This window comes from Geotrypetes seraphini, chromosome 11 (genome assembly GCF_902459505.1).
Source record: "Geotrypetes seraphini chromosome 11, aGeoSer1.1, whole genome shotgun sequence".
Classification (NCBI taxonomy): Eukaryota; Metazoa; Chordata; class Amphibia; order Gymnophiona; family Dermophiidae; genus Geotrypetes; species Geotrypetes seraphini.
In genome coordinates, this window is record NC_047094.1 from 42923602 (window position 1) to 42948042 (window position 24441).

A 24441-nucleotide genomic window follows, 5' to 3' on the forward strand; every position below is an offset into this window, starting at 1 on the left:
ATAGGCCCTCTTTTACTAAGGTGCGCTAATCAAATTAGCACTCGCTAAACGCTAACGCGTCTTTAGACTAACATGCACACATTAGTGTTTAGCGCGTGCTAAATCGATTAGTGCGTGGTAATCGGTTAGCGCACCTTAGTAAAAGAGGGGGATAGATCATTTTATTTTATTTAAATAATAGATGAACCAATTTTCGGATCACTACAGCTATTAGTCAAGCGACACCTTTTGAAATGGGGATCCACTGCAGCAAATGGAAATAGTTTCTGCCTAGCCAGTAGCCACCATGATAGGTGCTGGGAGAGATCAAAGGAACAGAGGAGTGGAAGGTGGGTCTATTGGCAGGTATGGGCAGTTAGGGCCTGGATTTATAAATGATGCCTATTGGTAGACACCTAGATCAGGGCACTACCGAGTTAGGTGCCTAACTTAATTTTTTTATGTCACTAATAATTGAAAGCATAGGTGTCGGAATGGGGGGGGGGCATAAGGGCCAAGGCCTCCAAAAAATTGCTGGCTACAAATATCTCTTCCAAGGCTGCAGTAGTTTACCTAGGCAGGCATGAGAGCAGCATCTCGCTGCTGGACAGTGTACCTTCTGGTCGTCTCTCTCTGCCGCATCCCTTCCCCGGCATCTACTCCTTCCCAACACCCACCTGCTGCCGTGTCTTACTTAGATTTCTAGTAAAAGCACAGTGCTGCCCTGCCATAAGCCCTGGCATCTTCTCCACTGTGGGTAAGGGTAAGTAAGGTACCATAAGCTATCAGGAAAGAGACCAACTACACCATATTTAGAAAAAAAACCTGAAAACTCACCTCTTTCACAATTAATCTTTTTTAGTTTATGTATAGCACCCTCTACTTCTTTGTTCCTCCTCTTGCTTCTCCATGCCCCTTCCCCCACTACTTTCCCCTTCCTCCTTGATCTGTCGCCTTGAGCCTGTATAGGTATGTGTGATTCACAAATGGAAGTTTAGACTAGATTAACACTATTAATATATGCTAGTCGTTAGTATATAGATTATTTTGCTGTGCACCACCTTATGTGATTATTTATTTATCCATCTGGTTATCTATTCATTAGGATTTATGTAATACCCTTTTGAAACAAAACTAAAAAACTATTAAGCAGTCAGCAGTTGCTTTATTATCTAGAATCTTACCCACATTCAGTTTTTACTGTGCTTGTTTATATTGCTATATTTCTGATCATTTTTTATGTACAGTATGTTAAAATATAACATTCACAGTGATGGCAAGATTTGGTGGTAAGAAGAGCTAAGGGTTAAACCTTCATTCATTCTGTTTTTCAGATGTAAGTTTTATTGCCCTTCTGTTTCATGGCTGGCGAAGAAAAAGTCCTACTTTATATATGAAGGCATGTGCTGTCCAGATTTGATTTATGCCATCTCCGAAGTTTTGCACAGTTCAGCTGAAATTTTCTCCTCCTTGATCAAGGTCAAGGAACCCAGGGATTGTATAATTTTTTTTTTCAGCAGGTTTGACAGCGAAATAATTTTTAAGACGTCTTTGATGTAAATGAGAAGAGGTTGCAAAACATGGTTTAATATATATTTCTTCTATGATTGTTTTAAGGTATTTAATTCATTGCAAATGTTGATGCCACTCTTCCACAAAAGTCCCACTATAGAAGAACTTTTAAATGTCTCTCATAAACTAATTTATAAATTAATATTAGTTTTTAAAGGAAAACTTTGGGGTTCTTTAATTAATCTGTGATAACAAATAGCCTTAGCGTGCCCTTACTCTGGTCATTCCTGCACGCCAAGGCTATTTTTACCATAGCTTTTTAAAACTCCAGTTTTCTATTTATTTGATTGATGGCCAAGCTCTAATCTTATCTTTTAACATGCAGCCATTTTTTTTCATGGTTTCACTTAGGAGGAAATTCTATAACCAGTGCCTAAATTTAGGCATCGGTAGGAGTCCTGCCAATACCTAAATAACTGAAAAATTCAGTCAGAAACGGTAGGTTTGAACCATCTATCGATGCCAAATAAAAGGTGGCTGAAATAATCACTGGAATCGTGGCTAGGTAGCCAATTTAGGCTGCAGAATGTCAAAGTAGGCTTGGCCAATGCCGGAAGTAGTGTTAGGCGGGCTAAAGCAGCTATCCAGCTTTGAATCATGCCAAGACAGGTAGCTGAAATGTAGGCATGGAAAACCTTGGCCTACATTTCAACCATCTATCTTTGCCGCTATACCGCAGCAGCTAATCACGGAATTACCCCCTCCCCTATCAGCTGAGTGACAGGGACTCCACAAAGCTGTACCGTATTTTCACATAGATAACGCGCACCCGTGTAAAACGCGCACACGGGTATAGCGCGCGAAAAACACAACTTTATGTACAGAAACTTTTATATACCGCGCACACACGTATACCGCGCATGTCGCCCCGACTCCCCCATCACCGCCCGACTCTCCTTTCGCCCACCCCGACTCTCCTCTGGCCACCCCGACTCTCCTTTCGCCCTCCCCGACTCTCCGTGCGCTGTCCCGACTCTCCGTTTACCCGCCCTGCCCTGCCCCCCCCCCCGGCAGGACCACTCGCACCCCCACCCTGAAGGACCGCCGACTCCCCGACAATATCGGGCCAGAAGGGAGCCCAAATCCTCCTGGCCATGGCGACCCCCTAACCCCACCCCGCACTACATTACGGGCAGGAGGGATCCCAGGCCCTCCTGCCCTCGACGCAACCCCCCCCCCCCCCCCAACGCCCGCCCCCCCCAAGAACCTCCGACCGCCCCCCCAGCCGACCCGCGACCCCCCTGGCCGACCCCCACGACCCCCTCACCCCCCTTCCCCGTACCTTTGGTAGTTGGCCGGACAGACGGGAGCCAAACCCGCCTGTCCGGCAGGCAGCCAACGAAGGAATGAGGCCGGATTGGCCCATCCGTCCTAAAGCTCCGCCTACTGGTGGGGCCTAAGGCGCGTGGGCCAATCAGAATAGGCCCTGGAGCCTTAGGTCCCACCTGGGGGCGCGGCCTGAGGCACATGGTCGGGTTGGGCCCATGTGCCTCAGGCCGCGCCCCCAGGTGGGACCTAAGGCTCCAGGGCCTATTCTGATTGGCCCACGCGCCTTAGGCCCCACCAGTAGGCGGAGCTTTAGGACGGATGGGCCAATCCGGCCTCATTCCTTCGTTGGCTGCCTGCCGGACAGGCGGGTTTGGCTCCCGTCTGTCCGGCCAACTACCAAAGGTACGGGGAAGGGGGGTGGGGGGTCGTGGGGGGTCGTGGGGGTCGCCAGGGGGGTCGCGGGTCGGCTGGGGGGGCGGTCGGAGGTTCTTGGGGGGGGCGGTCGTTGGGGGGAGGGGTGTTTGCGTCAAGGGCAGGAGGGCCTGGGATCTCTCCTGCCCGTAATGTAGTGCGGGGTGGGGTTAGGGGGTCGCCGTGGCCAGGAGGGTTTGGGCTCCCTTCTGGCCCGATATTGTCGGGAAGTCGGCGGTCCTTCGGGGTGGGGGTGCGAGTGGTCCTGCCGGGGGGGGATGTATCGGACGTCGGGGAGTCGGCTGGGCAAGAGGGCTTGGGCTCCCTCTTGCTCCGATCGTGGATGCGGGTGCGGGTGGGAGCGCGTGCGAGCGGTCGTTCGGGGTGTGGGTGCGAGCAGTCCTGCTGGGGGGGTGAATCGGGCGTCGGGCGGGGTGGGAACTATGTTTAAAAACTTTTGTATACCGCGCTCACGCATATAACGCGCGAGGGGTATGCGCGCGTTATATGCGTGAAAATACGGTAATTCTGTAACTGGCATCCTAGAATGATTGACAGACAATCTGACTTGGGCACCGGTTACACAATTGTGGCTTTGGGGAGCCCCTGATGCTCAGCTGATGAGGAGAGGGGGGGAATTCCCCTGCCGCGATCGGCTGCTGCGGTCTAACATCAAAGATAAGTGGCTGAAATGTAGGCCAGGGTTTTCCGGGCCTACATTTCAGCTGCTTATCTTGACTGAATGGGCACGATTCTGTAACAGGCGCTCTCAAATGATTGACAGACAATTGGCGGCCGCTTTTAAGGCAGCCATCAACTTGCTCGCCAGTTAGAGAATCCAGCCCCTACTGCCATCTGTTTTATAGGCAGTAAGCAATTCCTCATTATTCAGGCATTATAGTAGACACTCTAATTGGTTAGCATAGGCATACCCACTCCGCATAGTTAGCATGTGCACATACAAAAACTAACAAAGTATTAAACTTGTTCTACTTAGAATCAAGTGATAAGGAATGTCAGCTAGATCCTCAGATGCACCACTCCACGTTCAAACAACTTTCATAACAGTAAGCTTGATGTGCATATGTCTTCACCGGATCTACTCTAATAAATACTCTATTTAAATTTCTTTTCAACAGTATTTAGAATCTTTTATATTGAACATAATAAATTATTTACACTTCCCCCTCCTCATTCGCGGTTTCTGCACTCGCAATTTCACATAATCACAATTTTTTTCTGGGGAGGGGAAAATAAAAAAATATATATTTTTTACCTCCCTGCCACCTTCCCAGCCTTACCTGGTGGTCTAGTGGGCTTTCAGGGCAGGAGCGATCTTCCTACGCTCCTGCCCCGTGCAGATCGCCATGAGGAAATGGCTGTAGGGAGTTCCCGTCGTGAGATTTAAGAGGAACAGGGAGTTGGGAACCAATAGTAAAGGCCATAGACAGTAATTCCTGGCAAGGAGCCGTAAGGGAACCAGAGGGTAAAGAATTAAGGTAATGTTGAATTTGCATATATGCAAACCAATCAGTGGGCGGCAGATCAAATTCCTCCTGCAACTGAAGGAAGGACTTAATTCTCCCATCTAACGATAATGCATAAATTCTCCCACTAACTGAAATGCATAATGAATGCCTCTTGTTTCCCATCCAGCAAAACTCAATCCATCAACCCCAGGAAGAAAATTACTATTGAAGCAAATAGGCAGAAAAGGAGTAATTGTAGGAGTAACAGAATGAAATTTACAGACCCTGTGCCAAGCCTTTCGCAAAGAGCGATGCAGCACCTTGCTAGTGAGAGGCTCAGGAGAAGTAGAGGGTACAAAATGAAGGTATGCACTAAAGTTAGTAATGTAATGTAATGTAATTTATTTCTTATATACCGCTACATCCGTTAGGTTCTAAGGTTAGGTTCCGTTAGTAATCCGGAAACAAGAAAGTTTACATAATATTTTTTTAATATAACACTCCACTATCATGCCAAGCTGTCACTTTATGACGAAAGTAAAAGCCTCAGATCATTAGTGAGCATATATAAGCTCTACTTTCACTGCCCACATCATCGGCATAAAATACTTTCAATTAGAAGGGACTATTGCCAAGCCTATTAGAAAAATATCTAGAACAGGACTCAGATTCAATTTTTATTTTGTTTCATGCAAAAAACTAACACATAATTCTTTAGCATGTCTCACCTTAGGCCATTTTTCCTTCATTAGTTTGTGCTAGCACCTAATGCAGCTTAGAAAAAGGACTCCTTTATATAGTAAAAAAAAAAAAAAATACAACTGGGCTCTCATTAAAACCTAGCAAGATATGCTTTTGCAGAAATATATATGTAAGGTCTGGAAATCTAACACAAGATTAATAAAATTATGCTACCTTAGGTAATAGGCAAGCTCTCTATCACCTCTGTAGTGGATTACTATACTAGGGGTATGCTGAATGTTGAAAGGGAATAAGATATCTCATCTGTTGTGAAATCCTGCTTCTATTCAATGTGTCTGTTTCATTCTCTTCATAGCTACATTGATGACTCTGCCTGTGCGTGTCTTATCTGTTCTCTTGTTGAAACTCGCCTTGACCATTACATCATTATCATCTCTAACGTTCTATCAGCTCTGTGAAACATCTTCACACCATTCAAAATACAGCTGTCTGGATTCTCTCTCGTGTCCGTTGTTGTAATCATGTCACCTCCTCCCACCCCTCCCCTCTAAGCATATAATCTTGACATTGGCGCACATGGTACTGTATTTTGGTCTTCCTGCCTATCTCTCCATGTTAATTGCTTAAACAATCCACAATCCACAATATAATGGGAGAGTCATACAACCTCAATAGCTTCAGTTAATTCAATACTTCACCGCAAAAAAAGAAGCTAAAATATACATACATGCAAATTTTTCATTTATTTTGTTAAACCATTATTATAAATCAATCATTCATAAATATCTCATGTCATTATGACACAGTCTAATGAACACACACAATATAGCAATGAAAGCCCTCCGCTCACACTTTTAAAAACATTTTTTTGGATGGCAAAAGATTTATAAATGTCTTCTAGATCATATATTTAAGATTCAATTTGAGAGATGACTTGAATGCATATCCACTTTTCCCTCCTTCTTATGTTGGAACACTTTCACCAAACCTCATAAACAATCAGTCCAATATCAACTTTCAAAGAGGTTTTATCATTCACGCCCATCACAGGACTGTTTTTCGCCCTATACTGCCTTCCCATGCACTCCATTCTACTACTCCCCATCATCTCTCTCTTCCCCTGGTTTTCTGTTCTTGTCTTGAAGCCACCAGACACTCTATCTTTTTTTTTTGTTTTCTGTCAAGCACCCACACTTTGGAACCTACTCCCACTTGAACTTTGCGCTGAACCTTCCTATCCCAAATCTTTACTGCTTTGAACGCCTATTTTTTTTTTTCCTTGGCCCTTACCTCTATGCCAGGGGTGTCAAAGTCCCTCCTCAAGGGCCGCAATCCAGTCAGGTTTTTGGAATTTCCCCAATGGATATGCATGAGATCTATTAGCATACAATGAAAGCAGTACATGCAAATAGATCTCATGCATATTCATCAGGGAAATCCTGAAAACCCAACTGGATTGCGGCCCTCGAGGAGGGACTTTGACACCCTTGCTCTATTCCCCTTATGGGTCCTTGGACAGTGGGAAGACTCAATCTGTACCTACCTTGTATCTGATGTCTTTCAATCTTCTCTCCTATTATTACCTGTAATTTTGAATTCCTTTTTATTGTATTGGTTTTCTTTGTACACCACTTTGATTGTTTGTAGTGAAAGGCGGTTCATCAAGCACTCATAAACATGAACATAGGAGCTGGAATAAGGGCAGCACAGGAAGATGCATTTAGAAAGGGAAAAGTTTGCTGCAAACCCACTAAGATTTCCTTTTACATTGAGTTATAGGGTGTTCCAAAGAGTCTGCAGGTGGTGTCAAGACAGTGAGAACAAATTATACATTTTTTAAAAAAATAAAGGGACATATTACTCATTTAACCCCCTCTTCTATTAAACTGTGCTAGCAGTTTTTAGCGAAAAGAGCTGCGCCGAATGGCCCACGCTGCTCCTGACGCTCATAGAGTTCCTATGAGCGTTGGGAGCAGCGCGGGCCATTCAGCGTGGCGCTCTAAGCTAAAAACTGCTAGCACAGTTTAATAGGAGAGGGGGGGAGGGTAAGTCTAGATAGAACAGAGAGAGTGGCAGGACCAACAGCAAAGAGTTTCATGGTAGCCACTGAAAACACAATTCTCGGCATCCACCAAAAGCACTTGGCCATTTTCAGCCGAAACTGAAAACATGGCTGAAAATTAAAATCACTTTTGGGCCAACACTGAAACCGGGCATAAAGACGAATCGGGGCCAGTTTTGGGGCTATTACAAAACCCAAAATGTTGTCAGCCATTATAGAAAATGCAGAGTTTACTCAGAGCACCTAGATCCTGATTCTATAAAGTCCATCTAAAGTTAGGCACTGATATTGGCACCAATGCTATAAAACTTAGGTGACAATTATAGAATAATATTGCCTAAGTGTGCCTAGGTAGTGTTCAGTATCCTAACAGTTACAGTGGGTGTCACCAATTTATGATAAACTTTTCTTTGCCTAAAGATAGGCCAATGCCGGAAGTGATGTTAGGTGGGCTAAAGCAGCTACCCAGCCGTGAATCATGCCAAGACAGGTAGCTGATATGTAGGCATGGAAAACCCTGGCCTAAATTTCAGCCATCTGTCTTTGCCGCTAGACTGCAACAGCCAATCACAGAATTATCCCCCTCCCCTATCAGCTGAGTAACAGGGACTCCCCAAAGCCGCAGTTCTGTAACTGGCATCCTAGAATGATTGACAGACAATCAGACTTGGGCACCAGTTACAGAATTGCGGTTTTGGGAGCTCCTGATGCTCAGCTGATGGGGAGGGGGGGGGGAATTCCCCTACCGCCGATTGGCTGCTGCGGTCTAGCATCAAAGATAAGTGGCTGAAATATAGGCCAGGGTTTTCCGGGCGCACATTTCAGCCGCTTATCTTGACTGAATGGGTGCGAATCTGTAACAGGCGTCCTCAAATGATTGACAGACGATCGGCCTAATATTTATTTATTTAAAAAATTTCTATCCCGCTTAAATCCTAAGCGGGTAACAAAGGATACATACACAGATACAACAGATTCTATAAATTTATCAAAAATCAAGAATAAGATTGTGTCATAAAATTCATTATCTGATGTCAATATCGGTGCCTCCCTCCAGCACGCCTAGTGATGCCTAAGTCCGCTTAGGCACTGCTAAGTGTGATTCTATAAAGGATGCCTATGACAACCATGCAGACCAGCACCTAAAATTCAAGCACTGTTAAATAATATTTAAAGCAGTGTATCGCATACTGTGTGTTGCGAGATGCCAGGGAGAAGGAGATGCACCAGTGCTGGCTGACTGCTTACAGGACATCCCTCTTGCGGTGAGAGGCACATCCTGTAGGCAGTCAGCCAGCGCCAGCACATCTCCTCTCCATGGCTCTTCCCTTCCAGCACCCTCTACTGGTAGATCAAGGCCCCGTCTGGAAGGCCTTCGCACATACACAGATGTTGAGGTGTTGATATCACACATGCATGTGATATCATAACTTCGACGTCTGCATACTTCTGGATGCCCTCGAGTCGCAGCCACCATGTTTAGAGTGCTGTGGCTTAACAAAATTTGCAAGACATTGATTTTAAGAATCAGGACCTAAGGATCTGATTCTCTACAGGCCGCCAATCTTGGCATTTTGCAGACCTACATTTAAGGCATCTGTCTTATGTCTACAGAAATGCATGATGCTTAAGCATGCTTAAGACCACTTCCGGGTTAAACCACGCCAACGCTCTACTTTGGACATGCTTAAGCATCCCTTCACATTTCCATAAATGCACTACAGACACCTTCCTCACAGGCGTTCTTCCTCACAAATTTTTTTTCTAAAAATGTGCATCCTGATTTGCTGCCCTAGAATACCTACCACCGCCTAAAATCAGGACGTAAATGCTCCCACTGATGTTAACATTAGTGCACAGCCTACATTCAAACTTTTTTTTTAAATACCCCATAAATGCCGGGTTAAACCTGGGCTTAACGCTGCTTTAAAATGCATTATGCCCAGATTTTTTTGTGCTTTATTAAGAGGGCCCCATGTCATCACCCTTGATTACGCTGTAGTTGGTAAAGAATGATACCTCAATTTTATTGCTAATATGCAATTATCTATAGTGCCCCCCTCCTCCAAAATGGCATTTCACTGCCTATGGCTCTAACCATAAAGCTACCAAATATAGCAGTACAAATATATATATTTTGTGAACTCTGAGCCAGCATTTTTTTTTTTTAACATTTAGTGTGGTAGCATGGACTAATAGCTTGTTGCAGGAGCTCACAAAAAGCTGCACACAGGTTGCAGATAAAAATCAAAGCATTTCATTTATGTGGACAAAGGGAAATTGCCAGACCTGTTCCCTCACACACTCAGTAGCTCTAATAAAGTCAAGCACAGTCACAGTTTTCAGTAACCTGCCTCTGATATGGTCCCACACTTTAATACATAATAAGCTTCACATTAAACACACTCAAGCTTGCCTCTAGCCCAAACTCTAGTCCTCGAGGGACGGAATCCAATCGGGTTTTCAGGATTTCCCCAATGAATATGCATTGAAAGCAGTGCATGCAAAAATATCTCATGCATATTCATTGGGGAAATCCTGAAAACCCGATTGGATTCCAGCCCTCAAGGACCGGAGCTGCCCATGTCTGCTCTAGCCTGACCTTAAGTGTTAATATATAGACCCTCCCCTTTTACAAAAGCATAGCGTGTTTTTTTAGTGCCAGCTGTGGCAGTAACAGCTCCATGAGCATTGGAGCTGTTACCGCCGTGGTCAGCACTAAAATCCGCGCTACGCTTTTGCAAAAGGGGAGGGTGGGGGAGAGAGGGTTTCCAGGTAAACCTTCTCCTACCCAAAGTAATCTTCTGTTGTTTAAAGCTGGCCGATGCAGGTGTCTCCTGAAAGGCCACTCTGCTTCCTTCTCCCTCATGTATCTGTGGAACATCCAGGGAGGATCCTTTCTTCTTGCCCGGAGCTTCCCTGTCCTGCATCACTCTACGGCAGGGGTGTCCAACCTGCGGCCCGAGGGCCGTATGCGGCCCAGTGAAGTATTTTGTGTGGCCCCGGTCGAGGGCGATGCAGTGTTTTCCTTTGCTGCCCCTGGGTGTTTACCATCTTGCCAGTTCCCTCCTGTGTCTTGGAGGCCCCTGAAACCTTTTTTTCGGCCAATGCAGCCCAGTGAAGCCAAAAGGTTGGACACCCCTGCTCTAGGGCTTCTAACTTCCTTTCTCTCTGAGTCCTAGTCTCCTGACTCAGCAAATTACCTCAGCTATTCTTAGTGCTCCTTTTACAAGAGTGTGCTATGGCTTTAACGCGCGGAATATCGCACGCTACATTGCCACGCGCGCTAGACCTTAATGCCAGCATTAAGCTGGCATTAGTTCTAGAAGCGTAGCGCATGGTAATTTACTAAGGTGCGCTAAAAACGCTAGCGCACCTTAGTAAAAGGAGTAGTGGTGTATCATTTATTTATTTATTTTTAGTATTTACAGACACTTTGAAATATAATTAAAAAAGAAAAGCAAATGCCCAATCTCTGTGTTCTTTGGATATATTCAAGAAAAATAAAAGTGTTGCCACTTTACTGAAAGGTCATATTATTATTTTTGACACATTTATTATCCGCTACCACCTCTGCTTCATTTTAGCAAATTAATGAATGAATGATGGATGCAGTTGAATTTAGTGGTGAGAAGGACTCACACGCTAGAAAAATTGCTATCCTCTGAATTGTGAAATTTCAAAATTATATGGCACTATGACAGAGGTATAAGAACTGACATTGCCGTGATTCAATGTATGCGAGATTTGCCGTTAAAACCTCTTAAGATGTCAATCTCCATGCAGGAAAACATTAAGCAGGCTATTTTGTTGTCTTTTGAATGTTTTGTCAAGTTTTGATTGCCAGTTTCTTGTGCATCCCACCTATAACCATGTTGCAAGTTGTGTTATGAATATTGCATATCTGATATTTATTTTTTTATGCATTTTCTTTTCCATTTAATATGCTACCTAACAATGTTACTGCAAGCAATATACAAATTCTAACATAAAATCATTAAAATAACTAAAAACACAAATTGTAACATGAAATAAAATATAACATCCAGTTAATAGCATAACAAAATATGCCTTAGCAATGCCTAAGTAATTCCAGTTCCTGATCCTGAAGATAATAGCAAGGTAATTAAATCTCCACAATAGAATTCAATTAGAAATAAGCCCTGGAAAGATTTGCATAAATATTCAAACTAATCAACTGTTTTGTAAACATTAATATATTCTAGATTCAAAACAGTGGAAGTTTATCAGAGTGTGGTGCAGTATTTAAAGCTACAGCCTCGCTCACAATGGCAGAGATTCACTATGGCACTCACTATGCTGTGTTACTCACTCACTATGGCAGAGACTGCCATAGTGAGCGAGCAACACAGCACACCGTAACATTGGTCCGAAGCCCTGACGCAGCTTGGGGGCGAGACGGCAGCTAGCTGAACGTCGGCGTGGACTGGTGGGGATGCAGTGACATTCTTTGACTAACCATTCATGAACCCTGCCCTGCAGCTAAGTAGCTCTATTTTTTTTTTGCAACGTTATAAAATTATTACGTTAAATTGAAAAAGCGAAGTTGAGCTCAGCGGGACAGGAGGGGGATCAAGAGCCGGTAAGGATTCATTCCCTTTCCAGTGCTGTTGTAAAATCTAGCAACACACGGGGATCTGAGGCTCTCCCCTTAGCATAGTTCTAAGTGCTTTAAAAGAGCAGGAAGATGTTCTTCAATGAATCTGTGTCTATGTTAAGAATTTAAAAACAATTTGAGAAAGGTATTGGATTAGAAATTGATTGCTTCTTTCTCATTCCTGTATATGATTTTGGGTGATACAAGTCACTTAATCCCCCATTGCCAGTTAGGGGAAAATGCTTGAGTACCTGAATGTTAAACCACTTAGGCTATATATACCGTATTTTCACTCATATACCGCGCACCCGTGTACAACGCGCACACGGGTATAGCGCGCGGGAAACTGTAATTTATGTAAAGAAATTTTTATATACCGCGCACACCCGTATACCGCGCATGCCGCCCCGACTCTCCCGTCGCCGCCCGACTCTCCTTTCGCCTGCTCCCGACTCTCCTCTGGCCGCCCCGACTCTCCTTTCACCCGCCCCGACTCTCCTTTCGCCCGCCCCGACTCTCCTCTGGCCGCCCCGACTCTCCTCTGGCCCGCCTCGACTCTCTTCTGGCCCGCCCCGACTCTCCTCTGGCCGCCCCGACTCTCCTCTGGCCCTTGAAGTCCTGTCCCCACCCTGAAAGCCTGATGCCCCCCCCCGACATCCGATTCATCCCCCCCGCAGGACCACTCGCACCCCCACTCCGAAGGACCGCTCGCACTCCCACAGCCTCCCCCCCCATCACGGAGAAGCTCCTACCGTTCTCCTGCTGCTTCCTCTGCCGGCAGTCCCGGCCCTTCTGTGAGCCCTGCATCTGAAATGCTTCCTCTTCCAGCGGTCCCGGCCCTTCTGTGAGCCCTGCGTCTGCGCTGCTTCCTCTTCCGGCGGTCCCGGCCCTTCTGTGAGCCCTGCGTCTGCGCTGCTTCCTCTTCCGGCGGTCCCGGCCCTTCTGTGAGCCCTGCGTCTGCGCTGCTTCCTCTTCCGGCGGTCCCGCCCCGGGCGCGACCGCCGGAAGAGGAAGCAGCGCAGACGCAGGGCTCACAGAAGGGCCGGGACCGCCGGCAGAGGAAGCAGCAGGAGAACGGTAGGAGCTTCTCCATGATGGGGGGGGGGGAGTGGGTAGGCTGTGGGGGTGCGAGCGGTCCTTTGGGGTGGGGGTGCGAGCGGTCCTGCGGGGGGGGAGGAATCAGACATCGGGGGGGTGCGAGCGGTCATGCGGGGTGAATCGGACATCGGGGGGGGGGGAGAACTATGTAAAAAAACGTTGTAAAACACGCTCACGCGTATAACGCGCAAGGTTATGCACGGTTTGTAAAAATCGTGTATAACGCGCGCATTATATGCGTGAAAATACGGTAAGTGGTATATATTTTTTTTAAAAATAGAATGGGCAGTTCAGCATTTAGCTTGCATTTTTCAGCAGCACAGTTTGATATAAGGGGGGTGGGTAACATAACTATTTAAAGTATGCTAATATGTTTGCACACTTTAGAAAATATGCCCCTTGTTAAGATCTTTGTGACCCTCTGAGAATAGAACAAAAATTGTGTGCAGAATGCTTTCTTAATTAAGGAGATTGGGACATTAAACTATGCAGCCTTAAGAAAACATACATCATTATGCTTTTGTAGCTTGGATTTTGTAATGAAGTATATTCTTAATGAAGTATGTCATCACCAGCTAATGGAAACTTGTAGTTAATGACACATATAAAGTTCTGCAGGAAATAGTCACAATTTTTCTGCAAATCTTAAAGATCTTGCAGAACAACAAAACTGTACTATGTCCTACATTATTCTGCTCCACTCTAATAGCCAAGGGTAATGTCTTTTTAACAGAAGAAAAAGCCTCAGGTTTATCTAGGCAGAGCTTGTGCTCAAATCTCCTCCTCCCACATCATTGGCTATAAAAAAAACTTCCGTGGAGCCTCTACTCTTGCCGCCACCTTGTGTTCCAGTGAGTCTCTTTTTTGACATTGTCTCTCAAGTCTTCGAAAGGCCTGCTTTTCAGCTTTTAGGTTTTCGGCAAACCATGCTGAGGATTTTGTAGATTTTGTATTGCAGAGGTGCATGGGGGCTACAGCATTGAGGTTTGTTCAATTGTGTTGTACCAGTTTGTGAGGATTGAAATGTGGTTGTTTGAAGACATGCTTAGTGATTCAGAGGCTAGAGTCCATTATTGGTTTGTGTCCATCTTTTCTCTTATTAGAGATTTTGTATTAATGTCCTTAATGGATACATTAGCTATGTGTAGTGTGAAGTTGAAGGACAGCACTCCAGTTGGTATCCATGATAAGGTGAGTTGGGCTGAATAACATAAAGTCTAGTGAATTCTCTTTTCAGACATAGATCCTGAGGGTTTTAAGTCTAGGAAGTTTTTGAATTTGAAGGTGCTAGCATTGTCCTGGGCTTCTAGATGGATATTCATGCCTTCCAAGGCAATTATTTTTTTTTTCAAATTGGCAGGAGAAGTTTGAGATTATTTCTTGTAGTTTTGCGGTGCTTTGTGACCATAGTCCAGGGAGGCGGTATACCAGAAGTATACCCACATTACTGAGATAAGTAGCCTATTTGACTTCTAATTTGTACAGCACATATTCTAGATTAGGACTGAAGAATCTATTAGTGTGATTTGAAAAAACTCTTGTGCAATACCATCTCCATGTTTACTCAGCCTGGGCACATGGAGAATGTTGTATCCAGATGGACAAAGATGGGGCAGTTCTGGGCATGGTGCATCTTTGAGTCAGGTTTCAAAGAAGAAGGCCATGTTTAAGTTGTTTGTACATAAGAACATAAGAATTGCCATCTCCGGATCAGAACCTAGGTCCATCAAGTCCGGCGATCCGCGCACGCGGAGGCTCCGCCAGGTGTACCCTGGCATAGTTTTAGTCCCCATATCACTCTAAGCTTCTCATAAGGAGATGTGCATCTAGTTTACCCTTAACTGTATCACTTTATGCCACTCATAAGGAGATGTACATCTAGCTTACCCTTAAATCCTAGAACGGTGGATATCAGTTCATTTAGAAGTATTAGTTTATTGCCTATAGATCTGGCATTTATGTAGGTGCAAGGCATTAGGGTGGAATCTCTTTTATAAAGTGTTTGTAAGTGATGGGAACATAGCATAAATTGGAGTGATTTCATGCAAAAGGAGATTATCACACCTTAGTAAAAGGACCCTTCAGATATGTAGAGTATAAGGAGTGATGTATTTTAAATTCTAAAGAAGTCCTATATCATATTAGCATACATTTTTCCAAGGATATATAATTTAAATTTTTATTACTTTTTTATTATTATAATCATTATCATCATTATTTTTTTAAAGAATATAGCATGGTTTATTTAAATATTTGACATATGAAGGTAACAAGAGCTTCTTATAAAGCAATTGTTATAAATATAGTTGCACTGTTTCCATGGTTTCAAAGTCATGCATTCAAAAAGCTACCAAAAAATAAGAACCGCTTGGATAAACAACAGTTTTAGAAATCTGACCAAGTCATTCACTGGAAAATCTTATAACATCCCTTATTTAATTTAAAAGAAACAAACTGCCAGGAAATCATCTGTCATGGTGTCAGTACCTCCGAAATCATGTATCTGGAGCTTAGCAAAGGAGGAGAAATAGAGGTCTTCAAAGGATCAGTTCATGCAGAAATGTATTACAGCTATAGCCTACAACTTAACAGCTATCTGATTGGAATCAAGAAATGTTCAACATACTGTTCCTTTTACACCTCAGTAGCCAGGATGTTATTCAGTGACTATTCTCAAGAGGATAGAGTGGATGGTTAGCAACCTGTTTCTTACTGAAGTAAATCCAATGTATTCTTAATATTTCAGAAAGTTCTATTGGCACCATAAAATCAATCTAGCAGATTAGTTGTAAGACATGTAACAAAAAAAATTCAATAAGGCCTAATATAATAGGGGAGAAAAGACAATCTATTGAATATCAAACATTTCAAAGGGAACCTTAACTCTTTATTTGGCATTGTTGCTCAGAAGCAACATGTGTTTCTACGGCTCTTATGGGAGATCTGCATCTCCAAATGCCTGTTACTTGGCACTGTTGCTCTCGTTCAACACCAAGTTACGTAAAGCAACCATTTCACCATCTGCCAATTAAAGGGTTAATGAGCAGAGTGTTACTTTGATAAAATTCTACATTTACTAAAGGGCATTAGCTTTTGCAGTTACCACATATTCATTTCTTGTGATAAGTGCAAATTGAATGCATTACCTGTTAGGGGGCATATTCAAAAAATTGTTTTGCAGTTCACATTCTAAGATATCCATTAGTGTGCAGTAACCTGGTAGCAATTTCTAATTAAGAGGTTTTGGGGGACACGTGATGATGCAGGGCTGAATGGTAGCTCACGGCCTCAGCTCTGACCCGTACAGAGCAATATTCTACAATACTCACATCAATTTGTATGTGAGATGGGTCTACAATGACGCTATAGCTTACTTATACCACCGACTTGTGTTCTGTGTCACCTGCAAAGTCTTTTTAACAGTGAGTAGAAAGTTATGCTGATAAAAACACTGAGACTGGCAAAGGAGAAATGACAGCTTACCTCTAATATGGTGGCTCCAGAGTCTGTACCACCCCCAATGATCACCTTGCAAGTGAAAGCCATATGGGAACTAACTAAACATCTCCCTGCAGTACTTGACGACAAAGTTGTCTAATATTCAGGTCTCCATAGATAACATTCGAGACAGCCTGGAGTGGCAAACACAGTGACTTCAGCAAGTAGAAGACCATGTGTCTAGCCAGGAAGGTCTCACAGGTGCCAAGACGGGGCAACTCTGCGAGCTGGAGAGTAAATGTCAGTAATTCCAATCCTGATTTGAAGACCAGGAAAACAGGGCCAATGGAATACTCTTTGGATCTATTGGTATCCCTGAATCAGTGTGAGTATTTGGGAAGTTCTACTGTTTTAGGCTGAGACCCAGCAGTGTGGTACACGGCAATAAGACTTCCTTAAGAGCTTTATAGCGCTCAATGCTATCTTGGAACTTCTGGTGGTCTGGCCAAATCTAGTTGGACGTCTCACTGGCCCTCTTGTCTGCCTTGATTTTGTTCTCTACTTTGAAGGTAGGCCATTGCACAACCAACAGCATTTTCTTTGTATTTTCGCAGTATACATGTGTTGGCCTGATATAGTTCTGAGATTGGTATTTGACGCCTTGTTGGTGGGTTGTGGGGCGCCCGATATTGCTGGGTATAATCCTTGGCCTTTATATATATATATGTATGGCTATTATTATGTTATATGCACTAGGGGGTTTTCTCCCTCTCTCTCTCTCTCTCTCTGACAGTGAGGTGCTCGTGTCTGGCTGTAGGCCCCTACAATGCTGTGTACACCAATATTTAATGGGCATTGTTGCTATGCTATAATGTTTGGGTTATTTCAATAGGTTTTTAAATATTTAGGGTAGAGGATATGGGAGGCTTGGGAGGAAGTTTTTTTTTATATAAGTATAATATTTAAATTTTAAATAGTGAGGATGGGGGGTGGGTTTAAATATTATAACTTAAGTTGTATATGAAAGTTAATCAAGTGATATTATCTAAGTTTAAATGATATTGTCTGATACACTTGTTGTAAGATGTAAAATGAATAAAGAATTTATAAATTTTTCACCTGGTTTGAATTTATACCAAGGGCCTGTGGATTTTTGCATTAATAAATTTAAATATTGGATACAATGATGTACGGGGCAGGTCTTATTTAGACCCTTAGTCTGGTGCTTGTCACCTATGAGATCCTGCCCGGGGCTAAATCTCGCTCCAAACAGTGAGCTGTGCTCATACTAACATCCTATTATTATTATTATTATATGTTTTCTAAAATTTATTTGAGCCTTACATTCTGGTACATTCTTACCAGGAGGAAAAAAGTTGTTGCCAATTTTGTTTTGGGTGTTACCCTTTAAAACACAACCATTTGATTCTTAAACAAGAAGTTTCAAGCCTGTCGAGGAAAGTACCCTGAGTACTGAAACGCATGCAGCATTGAGTCGCTGAATGCTTTTATGTTACTGACAATAAAAACTCCCTACTGGAACATCTCAACCTCCCACTTTGTTTTGTTTATTTGATTGTGTCTGTGGGAATTTCCTGTCGCTTCTTGGGGTGGGTTGAATAAATTTGTGCTAAAGGGATAGGTTACAGTATGTGTGGAATAGGTGTGAGAGTGGTCAGTCAGTGGCTTTGGGCAGGGCTGGATTTTGGGGCACAGGGATTTGATAGAACCAGGCAATATTTGCCTCATCATTTTCTCCTTAAGGTGAGGCTTAGCTCGAAGGCCTCCCCAATATGGCTTCATCAAGGAAATAATGTGTGGACATTTCTTCTCAGGTATGGAGACTATGGCTGACATTCAGTTTCTTACTCTGCATATTGCTGTGTTACACTCGCCACTAAAATGTACCAAACGTTTGAGTTTCCTAAAGGGAGAAAATTGATAGAAATATAGAAACATGATGGCAGATAAAGGCCAAATGGCCCATCTAGTCTGCTCATCCACAGTAACCATTATCTCTTCCTCTCCCTATTGGCTAAGGCTCTTTACACCTGCATTGTGATGTCATAGAACTTTAGTAAGATTGAAACATAGAAACATGATGGCAGATAAAGGCCAAACGGCCCATCCAGTCTGCTCATCCACAGTAACCATTATCTCTTCCTCTCTAAGAGATCCCACGTGCCTATCCCATGCCTTCTTGAATTCAGACAGTCTCTGTCTCCACCACTTCTTCTGGAAGACTGTTTCATGCATCTACCATCCTTTCTGTAAAACAGTATTTCCTTAGATTACTCCTGAGCCTATTACCTCTTAACTTCATCCTATCCCTCTCATTCTAGAGATTCCTTTCATATGAAAGAGATTTGACTCATTCGCATTTACGCCACATAGGTGTTTAAACATCTCCATTGTATCTCACCTCTCCCGCCTTTCCTCTAAAGTATACATATTGTGATCTTTAAGTCTATCCCCATACACCTTATCAAGAAGATCACACACCATTTTGGTAGTTTTCCTCTGAACCAACTCCATCTTTTTTATATCTTTTTGAAGGTGAAGCCTCCAGAATTGTACACAATATTCTAAATGAGGTCTCACCAAAGTCTTATACAGGGGCATCAATACCTCTTTTTTTCTAGTGGCCATGCCTCTTCCTATGCACCCTAGCATCCTTCTAGCTTTTGCCGTCACCTTTTCAACCTGTTTGGCCACCTTAAGATCATCACATGAAATCACACCCAAGTCCCGCTCTTCTGTCGTGTAAATAAGTTCCTTACCCCCCTAAACTGGCCCTAAGTTAGGCGGGATACATAATTAAATTGGCAGAGCGTCCTGAGAACCCTTGAAAAAGCCACGTGAGTGGCGAAACGGGTCCCCGTGGGCTTGTAGGCAACTCTGCACCTTTAAGATAAGTAATTTCTAGCAGATAATAAAAATACTAAAAATTTAAGAAATCAGTTAGAAAGAAGTTAATAAAAATAGGAGGAGAAGGAGGTCAAAGGGTCAGTGATGGAAACTATGAACCATTGAAGCTTGGTATTGGGTGTAATTCCTTAGCCAAGTTGGTTTCTGAGACCCCCTTATCCTCCATTCTCTTGACAGCTCCCTGTAGTGGGATTTCTCGTATATTTGAGGTTTGGACAAGTTCCTAGAGGAAAAGTCAATAGTCTGTTATTAAGAAAGACATGGAGGAAGCCACTGCTTGCCCTGTATTGGTAGCATGGAATGTTGCTACTCCTTGGGTTTTGGCCAGGTACTAGTGACATGGATTGACCACCGTGAGAATGGGCAACTGAGCTTGATGGACCACTAGTCTGACCCAGTAAGGCTGTTCTTATGTATGTTTTGATAAAGCTCAAATTTTCTAGTGATACCAGACAAATCTTTGTTTGTGTTATGTGCTACGTATAATAATAATGTCATCAATTAGCCCTATATTCCATAATTGCCCATCTAGATCTTTAACTCTTCATCCACTTCTTTCTCTTCCCAAGTCCTGAAATAACCCTGCACCCTTATCAAGCATTACTTCAAGAAATAAGAAGGTGCATAAGAGAGCTGGCAGGTATGTCATTTGTTCTGTAACATTCTGGTTCATGCAAGCAAACTGATATTTTGAAAATTCACCCATCCGTAGTAGGGAGCCTAAAATAATGACAGCAAGCCTGACCATTTCTTTCCTCACAGGGTTCAATTTTCTCTCTAAAGACTAACAGACCGGTTCTATTAAACTACTAGAGAGGAAAGGGAAGATGCAGGAATCTGTAACATACAACTTCTGTTTGCATTAGTGATATGCTGACATCTAGCAATTGTCTAAGGATATTGAAAGTTGGTGCTTTTAACAATGAAGTGTTTCCCCAGCCTTAAAAGTCAGTACCAGATAGCGGAACGCATAAGTCTCAAATTCACTCACAAATACAATGGATAAAGCATGGATCATGCTTTCAAAATTTTTCATTTTTTGTGGTTGTTTATATTAAAAGAAGATATGGCACCACAAGGAATAAAGATGGGTATTAAAATATTTGTGGTACTGGATCATTTTTTTTTATTCAAACTGCTACTATTACTGTCCATTCAGTCATATCCGACCCTTGGATACTCTATAGCGGTGGTCCCCAACCTTTTTGACACTAAGGACTGCTTTTATAGAAGCAAATTTTTCCAGGGATCGGTAAAGGATTTGAGGCGGGTTCATAGGGCAGTTTTATACACAATACACATTACATTTATATTATTATTAAGTTATAATATCGTAATAGAAATTATTACCATAATGCAGCTTGCAGAACCCCGATTACCCCGTCAACCCATCCCCCCGCACAGCATCTTTCCATCTATTCCATCCCTCTGTGCAGAAGAACCCTGACAACCCCACCAATCCATCCCCCTGCACAGCACCTTTCCATCTCTCCCTCCCATCCCCCACATGCAGCAGAACCACGATGACCCCGCCAACCCATCCCCCTGTGCAGCATCTTTTCATCTCTCCCTCCCATCCCCCACGTGCAGCAGAACCACGATGACCCCACCAACCCATCCCCCTGTGCAGCATCTTTTCATCTCTCCCTCCCATCACATCCCGCACAGCAGAACCCCGCCGACCCTCCCACCGCAAGGCCGACATACCTCAATTCCAAACAGCAGCGGCGGAAGCACTGAACAGGCTGCTTCGCTGCCTTCCCAGCTGAAGCCTTTCCTGTACCGCCGCATCAATGATGATGTCATCAGTGATGCGGCAGCAGAGGGAAGACCTCGGCGGAGAAGGCAGGGAAGCAGCCTGTTCAGTGCTGCCGCCGCTGCTGTTTGCAACTGAGATGTGTCAGCCTTGCGGTGGGAGGGTCGGCGGGGTTCTGCTGTGCGGGATGGGAAGGAGGGATGGATAGATGTTGCGCAAGGGGATCTCTCATGGCCCGGCTGTCAGATGGCTACATACCGCGGACCAGGGGTTGGGGACCCCTGCTCTATAGGCCAGTCCTCGCCATGCTTCCCTGTTTTCCATGGCTTCTTTCAATTGCTTGATGTTCATTCCTGTGCCATTCTTGATAGTATCCAGCCAATGAGCTTTTGGTCTCCTCTGCTTCCTTTTACTTTATTTATTTATCTAATTAAAACATTTGTAGCCTGCATATCAAACATCTATGCGGGTACCACTGACCATTCCAAGTAGCACCTACTTTTTTTAGTGAATTTTCCCTCATCACATGTTCAAAATAGGTCAGTTTTTGTCTACCAGTAAGAATTGTCTGCCCTCATGTACTATGTCATGTACTATAAATAACAGACCCACCCCCCTCATTCTATAACTAAGGATCCCTGTTGCAAGCCTCATAGGACAAATGCTATGTAGCCCATAGGAACTGAATGGACTGTGTCACATTTGCCATGCTGGAATTGCTACCATGGTTTTGTAAAAGCGACCCTTTGGACCAGGTTCTGTAAACAGTGCCTAAGACGGTAGGTGCATAGCAAAGTGGCATCTACCCCATGCCTTTCAAAGCATACTGAAAATGAGTGTCCTGACTAGGATAGGAACCACATCCTCAGCAAGAAAGCACCGTACCGGTGTTATGCCAATCCCTCCTTCCCATCCCTTTGTGCACCAGAACCCCATCGACCCTCCCACCTTGAGCCTTACATACCTCAGAAGCCTTCCCTCTGCCGCATCACTGAAATTCAGTGACTTTATCCAACTGGTTTGATGCAGAATGCATTCAAATAGCATTAAACTTCGCAAACTAATAAAAGTAATTGTTTGCTTCTTTTCTTTAGGCTTTTGCTGTGATCGCCATTTTAAACACGGTATCAGAGAAAACGTCACAAACGTTCAGATATTTAGACTAGGAAAGGCCTGGCAACCTGCAGTTCACGGGCTGAGCACAGCCTGCAATTGAATTTTAAGCTGCCCACGAGACGGTGGGAAGTATAACAGAAGACATCATTAACCAGAGTTTCGGCCATTTTGAATACTGCAGTTCACACGTATTTTCAGAATAACCAGTCTTGCAGTTTGTTCCTAATGGTTTTAGTTAAATGTTTACTTATTTCTTTATCACGTAAGGTATTTGGAGCTCTGTGCATGTCCAATTCCACCATTACATAGGGTTGCGTTCTGCTAGGTATAAAGGTTGCCCCCCCTCCCCCGAGTTAGAGCATCAGCACCCTCCCAATGACTTGGCACGTCTGCAATCAGAAGAAGGAGTATTCAACACTTTGCACGATCTTAAGACAGTGCTGTGGAACCACCATATCCAGCGCATAAATAATTAACATATATTCCAGTAGTAACATAATAAAAACAAGCGATATTGGAATAAATCACTTACTTTTCTGGCCTCTTTCTCTACACAGCTACTGCACTCTGCTTTAGTATCCTGGTGGGGGAAATGGACATGAATCATTGATCAGAGATAAAACATTGTTAGCAGAGATCAAGGACAGATTATTTTAAAAAGTAACTGACAACAGAGAGCACTTTATAATGGGGTTTCCTCCCCCCCCCCCTTGCCCCTACTCTAGTACCACTGGGTCCAGAGCTGGCTCAAGAGACTGTGGCATCCTGAACCAACTTTTGCATTGATGACCCCTCACCACCACATGCACTCTGGTAGTTCCCCCTTTCTCTCAAGTCTCCCCCACCTTTTGGTTGGTGATAAAGTGCATCAAAATCTCAATCCCGGTTGGGCATTTCTCCCTCTCCGCTCCCCTGCCCACAGTGGGGGACGGAAGAGAGAGGAGGAGATACCAGACTGAGATTGTGGCAACCTATATCACTGGCCCTCCCTGGTCCATAGACCGAGCCAGCCCTGACTGGGTCACTTTTTGTTTATGTTCTGACACATCCATATTTTAAATCAGCTTGTGGTTTGTGCTTAAGGACAAAAGCTCCCAAACCTATTTCTCTGGGCAGAACAGCTCTTTTCCTGTGGAAGTGTATTATTTTGTTGTTGTTTTTCTGTATGAGTAAAATTAGATGTGTGATCAGTGGGAAGCAAGGGTCAGAGGCACCAGGGGCCACCCTCTCTGCCTCCCCCCCCCCCCACCACTTCCCTTTCCCCATACCTCTGTAACATCCCCGGCACAAACAGCAACTCCCAACCTGCTGTCATGCCTGCATGAGCTCTCCCTCTGACATCACTTCCCAGGTGCGTGTCCAGGAAGTGATGTCAGGAGAAGAGCCGATGCAGTCATACGCGTGTGGCAGTGGAGGGGCGGGGAAGGAGAGGAGGATGGGTGCCAAGCCCCTATAAAGACGGCGCCTGGGGCAGTCCACAACTCCCTTACTGTGCCACTGTGTGTGATGCCATTTTCCACGTACTTCCACTCTTTAGAAGGAGGTATTCCTGGAAGTGGGCTGGGACAGGTTTTAGAGCTACATGTATAGTACACACTGGAATTTTCTATAAGACTATATTTTTACCCAGAAAAAAATACAGCCACACACATTACTAGATAACAATATGTCCAGGCCTTTTGTTGGGATAAGATTCTATGTGACTACGGTATATAACATTACATTAGTGATTTCTATTCCGCCATTACCTTGCGGTTCAAGGCGGATTACATCCAAACTAAAACAAAAATTACATTCAAAATTTGAAGGAATAGAATAAGCGATGACATAGAATTTTTAAGGTAATATATGTTGGGTAAAGAGTTACCAAAGGGAAGTGGAGGTCTTTAGGAGATAAGAATAGGGTGAAATTATGGGTTTTAGATAACGTTTGATAGATAAAAGAGTATTAGAGAGATCTAAGGGTAAATAGAGTGTTGGATATTGGGTTGGGATTGGGATATGTTTACTTTAAAAATCCTGC

General features: G+C 43.8%; 1 long non-coding RNA gene across 1 annotated transcript in view; it reads right to left on the bottom strand.

The window, feature by feature from the left end:
• Positions 1-24441, bottom strand: part of LOC117345848 — a 606231-nt gene that overhangs the window by 77046 nt on the left and 504744 nt on the right. The window contains exon 3 of the long non-coding RNA XR_004536518.1: positions 22951-22998. This is a non-coding gene — a long non-coding RNA (uncharacterized LOC117345848). The remainder of the gene's footprint in view (positions 1-22950; positions 22999-24441) is intronic.